The sequence below is a fragment of the Cricetulus griseus genome, chromosome 2, assembly GCF_003668045.3.
Source record: "Cricetulus griseus strain 17A/GY chromosome 2, alternate assembly CriGri-PICRH-1.0, whole genome shotgun sequence".
In the NCBI taxonomy this organism is placed as follows: domain Eukaryota; kingdom Metazoa; phylum Chordata; class Mammalia; order Rodentia; family Cricetidae; genus Cricetulus; species Cricetulus griseus.
The window spans coordinates 460,231,715-460,250,458 of record NC_048595.1 but is presented as its reverse complement, the minus strand read 5'-3'; positions in this window follow the sequence as shown (position 1 = coordinate 460,250,458).

Here is an 18,744-nt window from a genome sequence, read left to right as displayed (position 1 = left end):
CACTGCTGCCAAAATGAGTTGCCTCCATTGCTCACAATAATAACCTATTTTATTCCACAAAACCTATTCACCACGTAGATGCCAGACTAATCTGCTCCCACTGTTAACCAAAACAGAGGTTTAAACACTTTAAATCCTACAATGGTTTCCATATTTCCATCTTTTTAAAAGCTCAAAACATTTGACCATTGTCTACAAGTCCCTAATGACTCTCAGACCTGATTGTCATTTATCAGACACTAGTCACACCGGCCTTCTCTCAGTTCTTAGAGTGCTCTGAGCCTTCTCCCTTTTTGAGACTTCAACATGTTTATGCTTTGCCTGCCTAGAATATTCAGGATTCTGCTAAAGTGCCAACCTCACTAACCACTTTCATAAATAACCTCCCCATTCAATAACTCTGCCTCATTATTTTCTTCCTGTTCCCTCATAGCGTTAATCACGATTCGAAGTCACATTATCTACCAATGGGTTTGCTTACTTTTCACTTCACCCACTACCAGGTAGGCTCTTGGAGAGTGGGAAATTTCTTCAACTGTTTATTACTGGATCCCTTGTTCCTCACACATTACCTGCTGTACATAGGAAATCAGAAAATATCATTGAAATGAATAAATGAATCTAACCTACCACCACTACCCCAAAAGAAACCTACAGGCCACAAAAATGATTACTCTAATAAAAGTTTGACATGTCCTCAATTATTCCTCCAATGTTCTTACAAAGTTTTACAAAGTGTTGGCTTGCATCTAATTAATAATTGTTTGCATGCATGTGTTGTGCATATTTGTGTATGCATGGGCATATTTATGTGTAAACTCAGCTGAAGGTAAGAGTACAGCCTCTGGTGCTTGTCTTTGGTTGCCATTCACCTTAGTTTTGAAACATGATCTCTCACTGGACTGGCTAGGAACCAAACCCCAGGGATCCACCCATCTCTGTGCCTATTCCCCTAGCTCTGGGATCCCATGCCCGGCTGTCCTTAAATGTGTGTTTGGGAGATCAAGCTCAGATCCTCATGCTTGCATGGCAAATACTTTACCAACTGAGCCATCTCCAGCATTCTCAAGTCAGTCATTTCATCATAACCTTTTATCATAGAAGGTTTGACAAACGCTAATCAAAACAAGAACTGGGCTAGAGAGAGCGGCTCTCCCTATCTGATTTTTCCTTACTGAGTTTATTAAACATTCAATAAAATTCTGATTGTCAAACACACAGCAGTCCCTGAGTTAAACTGAAGATGAACAAGACACACACAATGTCCTCAAAAATGCCCCTAACTCTTTTTTTTTTTTTTTTTTTTTAGTTCTAGTTAGGGAACAAGCTTATTTCAAGTCCCTTCCCTCTCCCTCCCCTCACCCCCAACCCTCCCCCCACCCCCAGTCTACCCCCCACCCCATCCACCCACCACTCCCCAGGCAGGGTAGGGCCCTCAATGGGGGCTCTGCAAAGTCCACCAAGTCTTCCTATGCTGGTCCTGGGCCCTTCCCCATGTGTCCAGGGCCAGAGTGTAACCCTTCACGTGGGATGGGCTCTCAAAGTCCCTTCTTGCACCAGGGAAAAATACTAATCCACCACCAGAGGGTCCCTGGAGTGCAGAGACCTCCTTATTGACATCCATGTTCAGGGGTCTGGATCAGTCTTGTACTGGCCTCCCTGACAGCATCTGGGGTCAATGTGCTCTCCCTTGTTCAAGTCAGCTATTCCTGTGGGTTTCTCCAACCTGGTACAGACCCCTTCGTTCTTCATTCCTCCTTCTCTTCAACTAAATTCCCGATTTCGGCTCAGTGTATATCTGTGGATGTCTGTCTCTGCTTCCATCAGCCACTGGGTGAGGGCTCTAGGATGGCATAAAGAGAAGTCATCAATCTCATTTTAGGGGAAGGGCTTTTGGGTTATCCTCTCCACCATTGCCTGGATTGTCAGCTCATGTCATCCTTGTAGATCTCTGGAGATCTCCCTGGTTCCAGATCTCTTCTCGGTCCTATAGTGGCTCCCTCTGATATGGTATCTCTCATCCTGCTCTCTTTCCTCTATTCTTCCCCCAACTCAATGTTTCTGCCCCTCCATTTCCTCTCCTCTACTCCTCTCTTCTTCCTCTTATTGTAGCAGCTCCTTCACCCCCTACATTCATGCCCCCAATTAGTTTGGGAGTTCATGCCACTTCCAATCCTGGGAACCATTTATCCCTTAGAGTCTTTCATGTTTCCTAGTTTCTTTGGTGAAGAGCATTATAGACTGGTAATACTTTGCTCTATGTCTAAAATTCATATATGAGTGAGTACATACCATGTTTGTCTTTTTGTGACTGGGTTACCTCACTCAGGATGGTTTCCTCTAGTTCCATCCATTTGCCTGCGAAATTCAAGATTCCATTGCTTTTTTCTGCTGAGTAGTACTCCATTGTATAGATGAACCAAGGGCAATCTAGGTTGCTTCCAGGTTCTGGCTATTACAAACAATGCTGCTATGAACATGGTTGAACATATGTCCTTGTTGTATGTACATGCCCTATTTGGGTATATACCCAAGAGAGGAATGGCTGGATCTTGAGGTAGACTGATTCCCATTTTTCTGAGCAACCGCCATACTGATTTCCAGAGTGGTCTTACAAGTTCACACTCCCACCAGCAATGGAGGAGTGTTCCTTTTTCTCCACATCCTCTCCAGCATAGATTGTCATTGGTATTTTTTATTTTAGCCATTCTGACAGGCGTGAGGTGGTATCTCAGGGTTGTTTTGAGTTGCATTTCTCTGATGGCCAAGGATTTTGAGCACTTTCTTAAGTGTCTTTCAGACATTTCAGATTCCTCTGTTGAGAATTCCCTATTTAGTTCTGCACCCCATTTTTTAATTTCATTGTTTAGTGTTTTGGTGGCTAGCTTCTTGAGCTCCTTATATATTTTGGAAATCAGCCCTCTCTCAGATGTGGGATTGGTGAAGATCTTTTCCCATTCTGTGGGTGGTCGTTTTGTCCTACTGTTTCCTTTGCCTTGCAGAAGCTTCTCAGTTTCAGGAGGTCCCATTTATTAATTGCAGTCCTCAGTGTCTGTGCTACTGGCGTAATGTTCAGGAAGTGGTCTCCTGTGCCAATTTGTTCAAGGGTAATTCCCACTTTCTCTTCTAGAAGATTCAGTGTGGCTGGATTTATGCTGAGATCTTTGATCCATTTGCACTTAAGTTTTGTGCATGGTAACAGGTATGGATCAATCTGAAATTTTCTGAATGTCCGAATCCAATTGTACCAGCACCATTTGTTGAAGATGCTATCTTTTTTCCATTGTATAGATTTAGCACCTTTGTCAAAAATAAGGTATCCATAGGTGCGTGGGTCAATATCAGGGTTTTCAATTCGATTCCATTGGTCTATCAGTCTATTTTTGTGCCAATACCAAGCTGTTTTCAGAACTATGGCTCTATAGTAGAGCTTGAAGTCGGGGATGGTGATGCCTCCAGAAGATCCTTTATTGTAAAGAGTTGTTTTGGCTATCCTGGGCTTTTTATTTTTCCATATAAAGTTGAGTATTGTTCTTTCAATGTCTGTGAAAAACTGTGTTGGGATTTTGATGGGGATTGCATTGAATCTGTAGATTGCTTTTGGCAGGATTGCCATTTTTACTATGTTAATTCTACCTATCCAAGAGCATGGGAGATCTTTCCATTTTCTGGTATCTTCTTTAATTTCTTTCTTTAAAGTCTCAAAGTTCTTATTGTACAGGTCTTTCACTTTTTTGGTTAGTGTTACCCCAAGATATTTTATGTTGCTTGTGGATATTGTGAAAGGTGATGTTTCCATGATTTCTTTCTCATTGGGTTTATCATCTGTATACAGTAGGGCTACAGATTTTTTGAGTTAATTTTGTATCCTGCTACCTTGCTGAAGGTGTTTATCAGCTGTAGGAGTTCCCTGGTAGAGTTTTTCGGGTCACTAATGTAGAGTATCATGTCATCTGCAAATAGTGAAAGTTTGACTTCTTCCTTTCCAATTTGTATCCCTTTGATCCCCTGTTCTTGTCTTATTGCTCTAACTAGAACTTCAAGTACAATATTGAAGAGATATGGAGAGAGTGGACAACCTTGTCTTGTTCCTGATTTTATACGAAACGCTTTGAGTTTCTCTCCATTTAGTTTGACGTTGGCTAATGGTTTGGTGTATATTGCGTTTATCATGTTTAGATATGTTCCTGTTACTCCTGTTCTCTCCAAGATCTTTATCATGAAGGGATGTTGGATTTTGTCAAAGGCTTTTTCAGCATCTAATGAGATGATCATGTGGTTTTTCTTTTTCAGTTTGTTTATATAGTGGATTACATTGATGGATTTTCGTATGTTGAACCATCCTTGCATCCCTGGGATGAAGCCTACTTGATCGTGGTGGATGATTTTTCTGATATGTTTTTGGATTCAGTTGGCCAATATTTTATTATTTTAGCATCGATGTTCATGAGGGATATCGGTCTGTAGTTCTCTTTCTTAGTCTTATCTTTGTGTGGCTTGGGTATCAAAGTGATTGTAGACTCGTAGAAAGAGTTTGGCAATATCCCATCTGCTTCTATTGTGCGGAACAGTTTGAGGAGTACTGGAATTAGCACTTGTTTGAATTTCTGGTAGAATTCTGCAGTGAAGCCATCTGGCCCTGGGCTTTTTTTGGTTGGGAGGCTTTTGATTACTGCTTCTATCTCATTAGGGGTTATTGTCGATTTAAACTGTTTATCTGATCTTGATTTAATTTTGGTAAGTGATATTTATCCAGAAAGCTGTCCATTTCCTTTAGATTTTTCAATTTGGTGGAATACAGGTTTTCAAAGTATGACCTAAAGATTCTCTGGATTTCCTCGGTGTCCGTTGTTATATCCCCCTTTTTGTTTCTGATTTTGTTAATTAGCAGGTTCTCTCTCTGCCTTTTTGGTTAGTTTGGCTAGAGGTTTGTCTATCTTATTGATCTTCTCAAAGAACCAACTCTTTGTTTCATTGATTCTTTGTACTGTTTTCCTAGTTTCTACTTTGTTGATTTCGGCTCTCAGGTTGATTATTTCCTGGCGTCTACTCCTCCTTGGTGTGTTTGCTTCTTTTTGCTCTAAAGCTTTCAGTTGTTCTGTCAATTCTCTAATGTGACTTTCCTCCAGTTTCTTCATGTGAGCACTTAGTGCTATGAACTTCCCTCTTAGCACTGCTTTCAGGGTGTCCCATAAGTTCGGGTATGTTGTGTCTACATTCTCATTAAATTCTAGGAAGTCTTTAATTTCTTTTTTTATTTCTTCCTCAACCCAGGAATGGTGCAATTGGGTGTTATTCATTTTCCACGCAAATGTAGGTTTTCTGCAATTCGTATTGCTGTTGAATTCTAGCTTTAATGCATGGTGGTCTGATAAGATACAGGGGGATATTTCAATACTTTTGTAACTGTGGAGGTTTGCTTTGCTGCCAACTATGTGGTCAATTTTTGAGAAAGTTCCATGTGGCGCTGAGAAGAAGGTATATTCTTTTGTGTTTGGATGGGATGTTATATAGATATCTGTTAAACCCAGTTGTGTCATAACTTCTGTCAGATCCTTTGTTTCTTTGTTAAGTTTCTGTCTAGTGGTTCTGTCCAATGGTGTAAGGGGGGTGTTGAAGTCTCCTACTATAAGTGTGTGTGGTTTTATGTGTGGTTTGAGCTTTAGTAATGTTTCTTTTACAAATGTGGGTGCTTTCGTATTAGGGGCATAGATGTTCAGGATTGAGACTTCATCTTGATGGACTTTTCCTGTGATGAGTATGAAATGCCCTTCTTCATCTCTTTTGATTGCTTTCAGTTTAAAGTCTAATTTGTTAGATATTAGGATTGCTACCCCAGCTTGTTTCTTGAGCCCATTTGATTGGAAAACCTTTTCCCATCCTTTTACTCTGAGGTAATGCCTGTCTTTGAAGTTGAGGTGTGTTTCTTGTAAACAGCAGAAGGATGGATTCTGTCTTCGTATCCATTCTGTTAGCCTATATCTTTTTATGGGTAAGTTAAGACCATTGACATTTAGGGATATTAATGTCCATTGTTCATTGGTTCTTCTTTGTTTTGGATTTATTGTTGGTGGTGTCATTGCGTGTGGATTTTGCCCTCCTGTTTCTTTTTGTGTTTGGTAAAATTAGATTATCTATTGCCAGTGTTTTTGTGAGTGTAGTTATGTTCGTTGGGTTGGAGTTTTCCTTCCAGAGCCTTCTGTAGTGCTGGATTTGTGGATATGTATTGTTTAAATCTGTTTTTGTCGTGGAATATCTTGTTTTCTCCATCTATAGTGATTGAAAGTTTTGCTGGGTACAGTAGTCTGGGTTGACATCCATGCTCCCTTAGTGCTTGTAGGGTATCTGTCCAAGACCTTGTGGCTTTCAGAGTTTCCATTGGGAAGTCGGGTGTGGTTCTGATTGATTTGCCTTTATATGTTACTTGGCCTTTTTCCTTCGCTGCTCTTAATATTTTCTCTCTTTCTGTAGATTTGGTGTTTTGATTATTATGTGTCGGGGATTTCTTTTTGAGGTCCACTCTGTTTGGTGTCCTATAAGCTTCTTGTACTTTCATAGGCATATCCTTCTGTAGGTTGGGGAAGTTTTCTTCTATGATTTTGTTGAATATGTTTTCTGTACCTTTGAGCAGTGTTTCTTCACCTTCTTCTACACCTATTATTCTTAGGTTTGGCCTTTTTATGGTGTCCCATATTTCCTGGATATTTTGTGTTAGGGATTTGTTGGACTTGAGGTTTTCTTTGGTTGATGAGTGTATATCCTCTAGCGAGTCTTCAGTAGCTGAGATTCTCTCTTCCATCTCTTGAATTCTATTGGATATACTTACATCTTTATTTCCTGATCGTTTATCCAGCCTTTCCATTTCCAGCATGGTCTCAGTCTGTGTTTTCTTTATTGTGTCTATTTCAGCTTTCATGCTTTGAACTGTTTCAAGAGCTTCCTTCACTTGTTTGGATGTTTTTTTCTTGGCTTTCTTTACATTCTTTAAGAGATTTATTTATTTCTTGGATTTCTTGGTTTGTCTTTTCCTCTAATTTGTTTAATTTTCTGTTTGCTTTTTCTTCTATTTCTTTAAGGGATTTTCTTGTTTCCTCTTTAAAGGTGTCTATCATCTTGCTGAGATAATTTTTGAGGTCCATCTCATCTTCATGCTCTGTGTTGGGCTTTTCAGATCTTGCTGGAGTGGAGTCCCTAGATTCTGGAGGTGTCATATTGGTCTTTCTGTTGTTGAGTGAAATCTTGTTCTGTCTTCTCCCCATATCTTCTTTTAGTGGGTGCAGGTGGGGTCTCTCTATCTCCTCTTGTGGCCCAGTGGTGTGTGGGGGCCAGGAATTCAATGTCCACAACTCTGGATGGTCTTGACACTCCTGGTAGTCTCCTCACTAGTTCCTAGATCCTCGGTCGGTCGGCGGAATGGAAGAGTGGGGTGCTAGCAGATTCAGATTCGGGGTGCAGGGAGCAACTCCCTGCCTGGGCGTGTCTAACCCAAGCCCACAGGTGCAGGCGGGGGTGGAGGTGGTTGGGGTGTATGGTGTTTTGGGCTGGAGTTGGGAGCGGGTGGAGACTCACTCACCTAGTTCCTCGGTCCATCAGTGGAATGGAAAAGTGGGGTGCTAGCAGATTTGGGGCGCAGGGAGCTCCTCCCTGCCTGGGCGTGTCCAGCCCAAGCCAGCTGGCGCAGGCGGGGAGGGGGGGTGAGGGGGTGGGGGTGGTCGGGGTGTATGGTGTTTTGGGCTGGATTCGGGAGCGGGCAGAGACTCACTCACCTAGTTCCTCGGTCGATCGGCGGAATGCCCCTAACTCTTGATGTAAAACAGGTCCCTTTCGATTATAATTCAGTAGAACAGAATCATGTAACAAGAACCATGGTGGAAAGAAGAAGAAACATTTCATATCCATTTGGGCTGGATTTGGGAGCCGGCAGAGACTCACTCACCTAGGTTCTTGGTCGGTCGGCGGCCGAATGGAAGAGTGGGGTGCTAGCAGATTCCCTGGGAGAGGTGATGCTTAAAGGGAAGATTGCCACATGAGCAAGGGAGAAAATAAAGTAAAAAAAAAAATGAACACTGGGCATTTTGTAGTACACATGTCATTAGAATCCCTGGTAGAGAATGAGGAAGAAGACATGGTTAGAGGAAACCCTTCAGTACTTTGTTTTATTGTGGGAGGATATGCTACCCTATCAGACTTTGCTCCAAAATTACAATTCTTCCCACACTGAACATGCCCATGTAGGACCATTAATTCTCAGAATATACCTTTAAAAACCCTCATGGAATTAGTTACCCTAGTCTCTTTCCTTCTACCATGAACCTAGAAAGTCCCAGTTATGACTGTCTACAAGACAGATGGAGTCTTAGAGTAGGAACTTGTGAAGTAAAGCCACAACTAGCCCTCAGCAAACATGAAACCAGGTTCACACATATACTTTACACACTGTGAGACATTAACATAATTCACCACATGGAGATGTAGGCTAAACTCACTGTTCCCAAGCCCATCTCGGTAGATGGCCGAAGGAACACGGTGCAGGAATGTTGTCTCCAGAGGCAAATATTGATCCTTGTTCCTGATCCTTGCACCACAGCTTCTAAAATGTGTTTAGTCTCCTGAACTGATGGCTCCATTTGGGGCGGAAAATTAGAGATTCATTACTTGCAAACTCTTCAGACTGGGAGGATACTAGTCATTAGCTATAGAAAACTGAACGAAGCTTATGTCACAGCACTGAGAGAGCATGTTATAATAGAAATCTATAGGAACTCCAGAAGGAAATAAGGCCAAGTTCCAAAGCTTGTTCTGGATAAAACTCAAACCAATATGCTGACCAAGCCAATGAGGAACCATGTTCTGAAAAGTTGATGATGTCCCAACAGGAGATGTGAGACGGTCAAATCTGAGAATTTATAAGTGCCACCAAGATTTCCTGTCATTTCTCTCTGTCTCTAGGAACATGGCAGATGTTAGTTTCCTATTTCACCATTAGCAGTATTTTTTCCTTTTCCAATCTGAGGTGGGATAAACTTATTCTTTCAGGTAAAATTCAAGAATTCAAAACCCATAATCTCTTGGCTTATAAACTCCTCACCCTGTTCTTCTAAGAGCAACTATCTCTTGAAGGTGCTGTTGCTTCTCAATGTCAGCATTTCTATGTCTGACTCACTTCTGCCTACTGCTTACTCTCCTCCCTAATGAAGATGCCATGTGAAGAGCATGGATCTTTCCCAAATCTGCAACCCTGCAATTTGCAAGATTTCAATACCAGGCTGAAGCACAGAAACAGCTGAACCGAACAAGAGGTTGCTCATAGACCCCAGATTGATAGCTGGTAAACCAGCATAGGACTGTTCCAGACCCCCTGAATGAGGATGTCAGTTTCAAGGTCTGGTTAATCCATAGGGCCTCTGGTAGTGGATCAGTATTTATCCCTAGTATACGAATGGACTTTGGAGCCCAATCCACATAGAGGGTTACTCTCTCAGCCTAGACACACTGGGGAGGCTCTAGGCCCTGCTCCAAAGGATATGACAGACTTTGAAGATTCCCCCATGGAAAGCCTAGCCCTCCCTGGGGAACAGAAAGGGGATAAGAGAGGGGGTTAGTAGTAGTCTGGGGAGGAGAGGAGAGAGAGGGAACTGAGGTGACATGTAAAACAAGCTTGTTTCTAATTTAAAAACAGAAAAATAAAATAATAAAAAAACAGAAAAAAAAGATTTTCACTGTAGAAAATTTTTCATGTAAATTACTGTTTGTACCGAGGAGACAAAGATATCATGTCAAACAAGTTCTAGCATCCTAACTGTGGATTACAAGTCAGAATCTCACAAACCAAATATCTGAAATCACCCAGACTCATTTTGCTCCAATAAACAAATAATTAAATGGCTAACAATTATTTTGTTTCCTGTGGTTTTTTATTTTTTGTAATTTAATATCTAATGGGAAGGAACAGTAGTCAATAACAGTCATTCCTGTATATGTGAAACTGTCATTAGCATTAAATAAATGTATCTTTAGGGCTGAGTTCATAGTTTAATAATGGAACTCAAGAATCTGGTTCCAGAGCCACAAAATGGTTACCTTTATCCATCGTGGTTTATGAGAACACTGGTGTTACAATCATCTTCAAATCTTTTATGATTCATATAGCACAAGCATGGGGCAAGAATATCTTTTCCTGTCTCTTCAGGGTAGTTTTGTTTGTTTGTTTGTTTGCAGGTTTTGTTTTGGTTTGGTTCAGTTTTGGTTTGGCTTTCTATTTAAAAGAGAAGAATAGGAAAGAGAAGGTAAGGAGAAAGAAACTGGCATTTTAGTTTATGAAGACTATACCTTGGCTTCTTCGTATATCTGCATGGCTGCTCAAGGGACACTCTAGTGTCATTCAGCATGCTATGCATTTGTATGGGAATGAAAGCAGGAGACTTGTCTTGAAGCTGCATTTACTTCCCGAGAACACTGTTCTCGAAGAGATACTGCAATACTTGGGGGAGACGGGCTTGGGAATCACAGTGGGGTTTATCTCACCCTCCTCTGCTCCTTGGCTCTGCAGTACCTCTCTTCTGACAATTGGAAAGCCTTCTGTAGGCTGAGTAGGGGTCTAATGGCAGGAGTCACACACATAATTCAGGGTATTATGTTTCTTTCTTTGGTGAGCTAATAGCTGCCATGGAGAAATAAATAATTTCAAGAGAATAAAAAGATGGCCATGCCCAAAGTAAATCAACAGAGCACCTGCCGAGGGCACAAAGCCAGGGGGAAGCACAAGAAGGTACGATAGGTTTGTGTAGAGCAATCTAGTTATATATAGTAACTCAGATCCACAGCTTGAGCACCAGCTGTCCTCAAAGAGACTTCCTGCTGACCATACCCAGGAAACTAAGAACCCTACCTCTTCCTGAGAGGAACCTAACAAGGAATCACAACATCAGAGAATCACAGCACAGTTCCTCTGTTTCCCTTACCTATTGTCTTAGAAATTCAGGACTTGTGAGTCAGAACCCAGCACTACCATTTACGGGCTACGTGGCCATTAGTATGTTATTCAGCTACTCTGGGTTTCACCTCTCTCAGCTATAAAATTTCACCTCCCAGGATAATACAATAGCCCTCTATTCTTACCTGTGGCTTCATTCTGCTCAGTTTCAGTAACCCAAAATCCACCACAGTCTGAATTACAAAAAGAGAAACTATAAAAAAGATTAGATTTTAAATTGTGTGTCTTTCTGAGTGACATGCTGTCTTCCATCTCACCTGGAATATGAACTATGCCTGTATCCATATTGTATCCACACTGTGTATGCTACCCACTCACCAGACGCTTCTGTTATGAGACTGACTGTTATTGCATTATAGTACCTGTCAGCTAGCCTACAGAATACACCTCACTTTATCTTGTCACCTAGGCATACGAGTGGTGTACTTTTACATTATCCAGGAAGTGAATACATTATAATGCTACATATTCAGTATATGAGAGGTGAATTACATTCACATAACTTATACTACACCATATTGTTGCAATTGCTTGATTTTGTTACTGGTTATTGCCATTAACCTCTTACTGTGCCTAATTTATAAATTAAAGTTAACAGTAAATATTGTGCAAATGAAGAAAACATATAATAGCATCTGGTACTCAACACGGTTTCAAGTTTTCACTGCAGGGTCTTGGAACATTGCCTTTGTGGGCCATAAAGAACTACAGTATTGGGGATCAAGTGAGCTGTGTATTCAGCCAGTGCCCTGTTCTCAGTAGGTACTGTTTTTGTTGGTTTTTTTTTTCCTCCATTTCACTTCAACCCTCTTCAGTGCAAATGGCCTGGAAGAGGGAATGTTTAACATACTCTCTACATCATAGAGAAACACACACACACACACACACACACACACCATCCCAGCTGATTTTCTATCCAAATAGACATCCTAAACAACCCTGCCTAATGTTGCTTTCAGTTATTTCTAGTGAGGTGATGGGTCCAAGAAAGGACAGGAACCGTCTTTATCTCTATGCCATGCCAGAGAGGAGATACAGATGTGGAGTTTGGCAGAGACCCCACTCCCAAGCCCAACCCTATACAGCTGCTTCTCTCCACTTACACAAATGAAAGTCAAAGTGACATGCTCCCTCCCTCAACCTAAAATTGATGTTATGAAATAAAAGTTGTTTATTAAGTATTCCCTAAAAATATATAAACAAATTGATCCAGCTTATGCAATTATATTCTGAAAATGTGAGCCTTTCAAACACATTAAAATCTATTGGTCCCAAAGAAGGTATTCACAACCCGTCCTCAGCATAAATTATAAATGTTCTGCTGCTTCAAAGCCTCTTTAGTTTTAGCATGATATTTCTTTCCTTTAAAAATGCAACAGATCAGAAGAGTGGCCCGACTATCATTTCAGGTTATGTAAGACAAAAGAGGTGCTACTAAAGAAATAAACATGCACTCAACCGAAAAAGAGACTGTAAATCTTCATGGGATGACCCCATGGCTCACACCAGGAGACCAAGAAATAAGTGGGGACGTTAATAATAAATGATCAAATAGGTAGGAATCAGTTACTCAAATCTAAACCCCTTGGAGGCAAAAATCCTCTCCCATCTCTTCTGACTTTGGCTCCATGCCTCATTCCTTTAAACAAAGGGCAGTGTGTATCCTGGACTGGCCTGAAAAAATATACAGCCTCTAGAAATCCCAATCCACGTGAAGGATAAATCAATGTATGTGACTTAGATTTTTTTAATAAGGTAAAAATTAAAAATTTATTCAATTGCTCACTTCTGCTTAGGGTTTGTGGGTTATCCTGAAGCAAAACTGTTGTTTTTCCTTTGTTAATTGTTGCTGCCTTTTAATCTACAGCTATCTATCCTATTCAGCAACTGCAACTCTTACACTACCAACAGCAGCTAGGCCACAAGAGCAGAAGACTGAGGGAATTCTGTTCCTTCAGGCACTGACTCTTTGAAAGCTACTAAGGAAACTTATTTAAAACTGTCCCCTCTAAAGAACTCAAGATTCATGGGTTGAGGTAGAATCCTGCTTCCCAGAGAGGCTGAATAGCAAGCAGTTCATCTAGCTCACCCGAAAGTCCTCTTGCTCATTCTAGTCCCTCCTTCCCCACCTGGCTCCTCCCTACAACTCCCTGTTGACTAGATTCTGATTGCAGACGGAGTTTCTGTAAACCTGGTCCCACAGACGATTAGCCCCAAATAAACATACAGAGACTTCTATTAATTATAAACTGTTTGGCCAATGGCTCAGGCTTCTTATGGGCTCCCTCTCTCTTGATTATTAACCCATAACTATTAATCTATGAATTTCTACATGCCCTTATCTTACCAGAGAACACCTGGTGTGTCCTATCTTCCCAGTGTCTCCCTCTGGCCTCTTTCCTCTGTGACCTCTCCCCAGAATTCTCTTACTCTGGTAGCCCCACCTATACTTCCTGCCTGACTACTGGACAATCAGTGTTTTATTCACCAACCAATAAGAGAAAGATATATACAGAAGGACACCCCCCATCAACTGATGCAGCCTCCTGACTGCAGGTGAATTTTATTTAATCAATCACATCTTTGCATCGTTAAACAAATGTTCCACAGCATAAACAAAAGTAACACACCTTAAAATAATGTTCTACAACACAAAACAGTACCCCAGAGGATGGGATAGGATGGAATCAATCTCTCAGCCAAGAGAGAATTAAGGCAACCACTTGTTATTTGTTTCCAAACATGTAGTTTATTATATTTGGTGTGTCCAACACCTATGCATTTACCAATTAGTTCATACACTCTCATAATTTATCAACCCCACCTCCCACCCCACCCCCGTTCATGAGAAGGGCATCACTCTGCCAAGGATGAAGTGTAGTATCCATCACATCTCTTTGTCAAATTCTTCCTTGAAAAAGCTTATCAACAATTCCTCAAAGGACTGAAAGTGCTTATAATTAGCCTGGTTTTCACATAAAGAGAGGTGAGTCTCAGGAAAGGGCACTCATTGAAGACTGTATCTAAGGAGTGAGAGACAAACCTTGCATCCCATTCATTAACTCCAAACCCTTGGCTATTGCCTCTACATTTGGCAAGCTTAACCCAGTGGTATGATTTCCCCCTCATTTAACCTTATTAAGTAACAATTAGCTATAGATTGACTGGAAATTTAGATGAAACAAGTTAATCATCTGTTTACGAAGGTATGAAGTTAAGGCATCATAAGCTGCTGTTTATAACACAAATATAAAGCACTTCAATATAAGTTATCTTCAAAAGTATTATGTGCAAATAGATGATGTTATCCAAGGTTTATAGATTGGACAAGTGAGACTCAAACAGTTGATCTCTCCAGCTCATAGAGCTGGTGCCTGACAGGTGTGACAGAGTACCAGCTTGCTAACCAAATATATATCTTCTTAATATTCTTTCTTGTTAGAGTGTTCCTCCTGGGTCTTCTACTAAATACAGCATTTAAAAAATGGATCCTCCTGAATGCATTTTTGCATTATTATATGGCTACAAGCCTCTGGAGGCCAGGGATTAGAATGTGGTGGCTTGAAAGAAAATGGCTCCCAAAGGGAGTGGCACTATTGGGAGGTGTGGCCTTGTTGGAATAGGTGTAATCTTTTTGGAGGAAGTGTGTCACTGTGGTGGTGGGCTGTGAGGTCTCATACATGCTTAATATACTGCCCAGTTTCTCAGATCAGTTCCTGTTGCCTGCAAGTTAAGATGTAGCCAGCACCATGTCTGCCTGCACGCTGCCATTTTCTGCCATGATGATAATGAAAATGTGAGTTACCCCAATTAAATGTTTTTCTTTTATAAGAAGAAAAAAAACAGAAGAAATGGATCCTCCATTCTCAATGACTATCTCATAATATCCCAATTGTATCCTGAGGAAACATCTACCCTAAACCTCACAGGTTGTAGAACTTCCAGCTGCATGAAAAACCAGTGTTCAAGTGTCTAGTAGTGTAACTATAGATGACTACTGTCTATTTAAAACTAGCAATTAGAAAAGAGTTTTTAGATGTTTGGGGAAAGGGATATGCCAGATAAGTTGATCTGATAAAGATCTGTTATAGATGTACATTGGAAATTCAGATCATATCCGATAAACATGTACAATTGCTATTCATTAATCAAAACAGTTGTTTAGTGCTTAATAATTTGAAAATTTAGCCAGCTATTGTGTGACAAAACTTTTTCTGGGGAGATGCTAGACACCTGTCTACTCACCCCAGAAAGGGAGCCTACAAAAGACCAAAGTATAAATACCACCAATGTCCAATTCGGTAAACCATAAATTGTGCTGGGATTATTTATAGGAATATAGGTGAGGGGTTACTTAGAGGAGCAGAAATAATTCAAAACCAGCTGCATTGCCAAAGCCCACCCCAGTATGGATGACAGCTCACAAAAGCTGGTAACCTGGAGCTCACAGCCCAGCCTTTAGGCAGTTGATGGGATATAAGAGTGTCCTTTCCAGGTGCCTTGATTGGTCTAAACCAGCTCCAGGCAGTTCTGCTGGTTTCTGCTTCTTCCAGGCAGCTGGTCTGATCTCAGAGTCCTCTTTGCAGCTTAGCTTGTCTGACAGTCCTCTTTGAAAACACACACACACACACACACACACACACACACACACACACACACACTTACTTTAGCAGGGAGGGAGAAGCCTAAGGAGCTTCCCTGAAGCATGCTCCTGCATTTGGAATGTTTCAATCCTGTATTTATGTATCAAATTATCACACTATGCCCAAAATTAGTATAATTAAAATGACAGCTAATTCTTAAAAATAAATTGGTAATAATATCATCTATAGCTACAAAGAAAAAGAACTAAGTAATACACAAAGAAAATAAAAGTTAGCTTCTTAATGCTGAGCTGCCCTACATGATGGATCACACAGAATATCCTCAGATTATATTTACAGTGTCTTTTACCTAATAATCTCATTCATTTAGGTCAATTTACTTTGGTCTAATGTATAGTAACTCCTGTAACCACTTAACTAACCTCGCTCATTTTACTTGGTATGTTTTCTAGTTACAAACTAATATCTTGCTGAGTTAAAATACATCACAGTACATTTTAAAACTTCTACAATTGTCCAAACATATGAGCTCATTTCCTGGAACACAATGCAAGCTTAAAAGGATTGTTTCTGAAACAAAGAATTCTATACACAGAACTACAATGTATATAAAGTGAGTCCTGATTTGTGTTCTTCAAACTCCTCTGATCTGTGAACATTACAATGGAGGGTTGCTGTGTCTTTCTATAGGATGATTATTTTGTTGGGTGATGTGGTTATCTGACAAGCCTTTGTCTGAACACCGGAGTCTTTATTGTTTCATGCAATTTTAAAGAACTGTCACGCAAGTCATCAGGTAAGACTTTCAGAGTCAGCAAGAACTCAATTTTAGCTATTTATTAAATTTGCCTTGAGAAAACAATTACATTAGTAGCTGGCACAGCTAGAAGACAGTTTATATCCCAATGAGTACTCATTCATATTTACTAAGGTGAAAGCCATTATTCCTTACCTAATATATGTATGAGTATATAAACTACTAAAACCTAGCATCTTTGTTCAAATTCTGCCAGGCAGTTAATTTTCTTCTCCCATGAACCATAATCTCTTTGGAAATGCCAAGGAAACTCTAACCTCACACACAAGACAAGGATATCCTATAGGAACTTAACTTGTTGATGTTCATAATTAGGAAATAGTTACTCAACTGACCACTATGTATATAACATATATACATGTGCTTGAAAATAAATGACTTAGGAAAGTGCCACAGGGCATTGCTCTCACTAGTGTCTGATAAGATCAACAGCACATATGCATACAAATAGGAAATCTGAAACGAACTCCATCCAATAGAAATCTACTGAATAAAGCCAAAGTCCTATTAACCCCATTGTGATACTGGCCAAGCCCAGGTCCTTCTTTTGTCTCTGAGCTAGAGAAATCTGGCTCAAAGATCAGATCTGGTGCATAGTGGAATAGGTAGCCTTTCAGACTCCAATTATTATCAAGCTTATGCTAGGCCTTTGCATTATTCTGAATCCTTTTAAGAAACATGCAAAGCCACCATTTGCTTCCCCATGAGGTATGTAAGGAAAATAACCGCAAAGTGATCAAGTGACTTATTCAAGTTCACAGTTATAGAATGTGTCAAAATTCAGATACTAGCACATGCCTTTCCACCTATTTCAATCTCTCCAAACTCTGCTATCCTCAGCTATAAAATGTAGATAATAAAAATATTGAAGACTGAAAGAAATACCATAAAGAAAAGTACCCAGTAGGTCTCTAGCATCTATTTGCCTTGTGTAACTCTGACTTCATTTTCCATTAAACGACTCCCTGTTTCTTCCTCCCTCCATCTCCTAGCAACCACCATTCTATTTTCTGCTTCTATAAACCTGACTGCTTTTGATACCTCATGTGCATGGAATCATTTATCATTCTGTGATTAACTTATTTGTTAACATAGTCTTCTGAGTCTGGCTATGGTGTTGCAAACAGCTGGATCACCCTTTGTTTAAAAGCTGATTAAGAGCCCACTATATATGCCATCCCCAAATTATAGTGGCAATGGCTCAATATAAACATTTTCTTTTACTTTATCACAGATCCAGCATAAAACATTAGAAATTTTAAATTTTGATCTTTTCCCAGGCTAGCAATATGTAGTGCAATCCTCTGTCCTGCTGCTGGGCAGAACCAGTGAATCTGAAATCTCAGTCATCCTACTGAATGGCTACACTGTCCTGTGTCACCCTGAAAGGACACTCAGTAGGTTAAGTCTACAAAATGCATTTTGACTCACAGTAACACAATCCCACCATAAGTCATAGTCAACCCATCCATAACCAATGTATACAAAGTTATATTTAGACAGAATGACTAAATACTGTCTTAGTTTGCTTTCTAGTACAGAGATAAAGAGCGTGACCATAAGAAACTTGGGAAGGAAATAGATTAATTTCACCTTGCAGATTTCAGTCCATTTTGAAGGAAGACATAGCAGAACCTCAAGGTGAAAAAGCAGAGACTGAAGCAGAAGCCATGGAAGAATGCTATCCCTGGCTTGCTTCTCGTGGCTCACTCAGCTTGCTTTCTGAGGCAACCCAGGACCAAGTGTCCAGGTGTAGCAACAAACCACCAACGGTGGGTAAGGGCTCCCACATCAATCATTAACCACAAAAGTTCTCCATAGACTTGGTTATAAGCTAATATGATGGAGGCATTTTCTTAACCGAGGTTACCTCATCCTGAAAGACTCTAGCCTGTGTTGAGTACAAGTGCTGAGGTCTAATGTATAACACAGCACCTAGAGCTTTCAAAACAGTATTGTGCACTCACAATTTATTCAGAAGGCAGACTTCGTTAGATAATCTACATACATACATAAGCTACAGACACACACAAGCACATGCAAGGGCACATGCGTGTGTGTGAGTGCACATTCTCTCCATGTGTGTACACACGCACACACACAGGTACTAAAAAGGTCACAAGTAAGTTCTGGAGGTGATGGGATATTTTTACCTGCCTGTGGTGGTGGTTTCACAGATTCATGAGCATATCCAAGCCCATCTGGTTGCATCATGATCGGCTGAATGATTGTATGCAATGCACACCCCAGGCAGCCTGTGATCTAACCCAATTCTTTATGCATCAATAAAACTGTCTCCTAAAAGTACCTTGTCAATATGAGGCTTATTC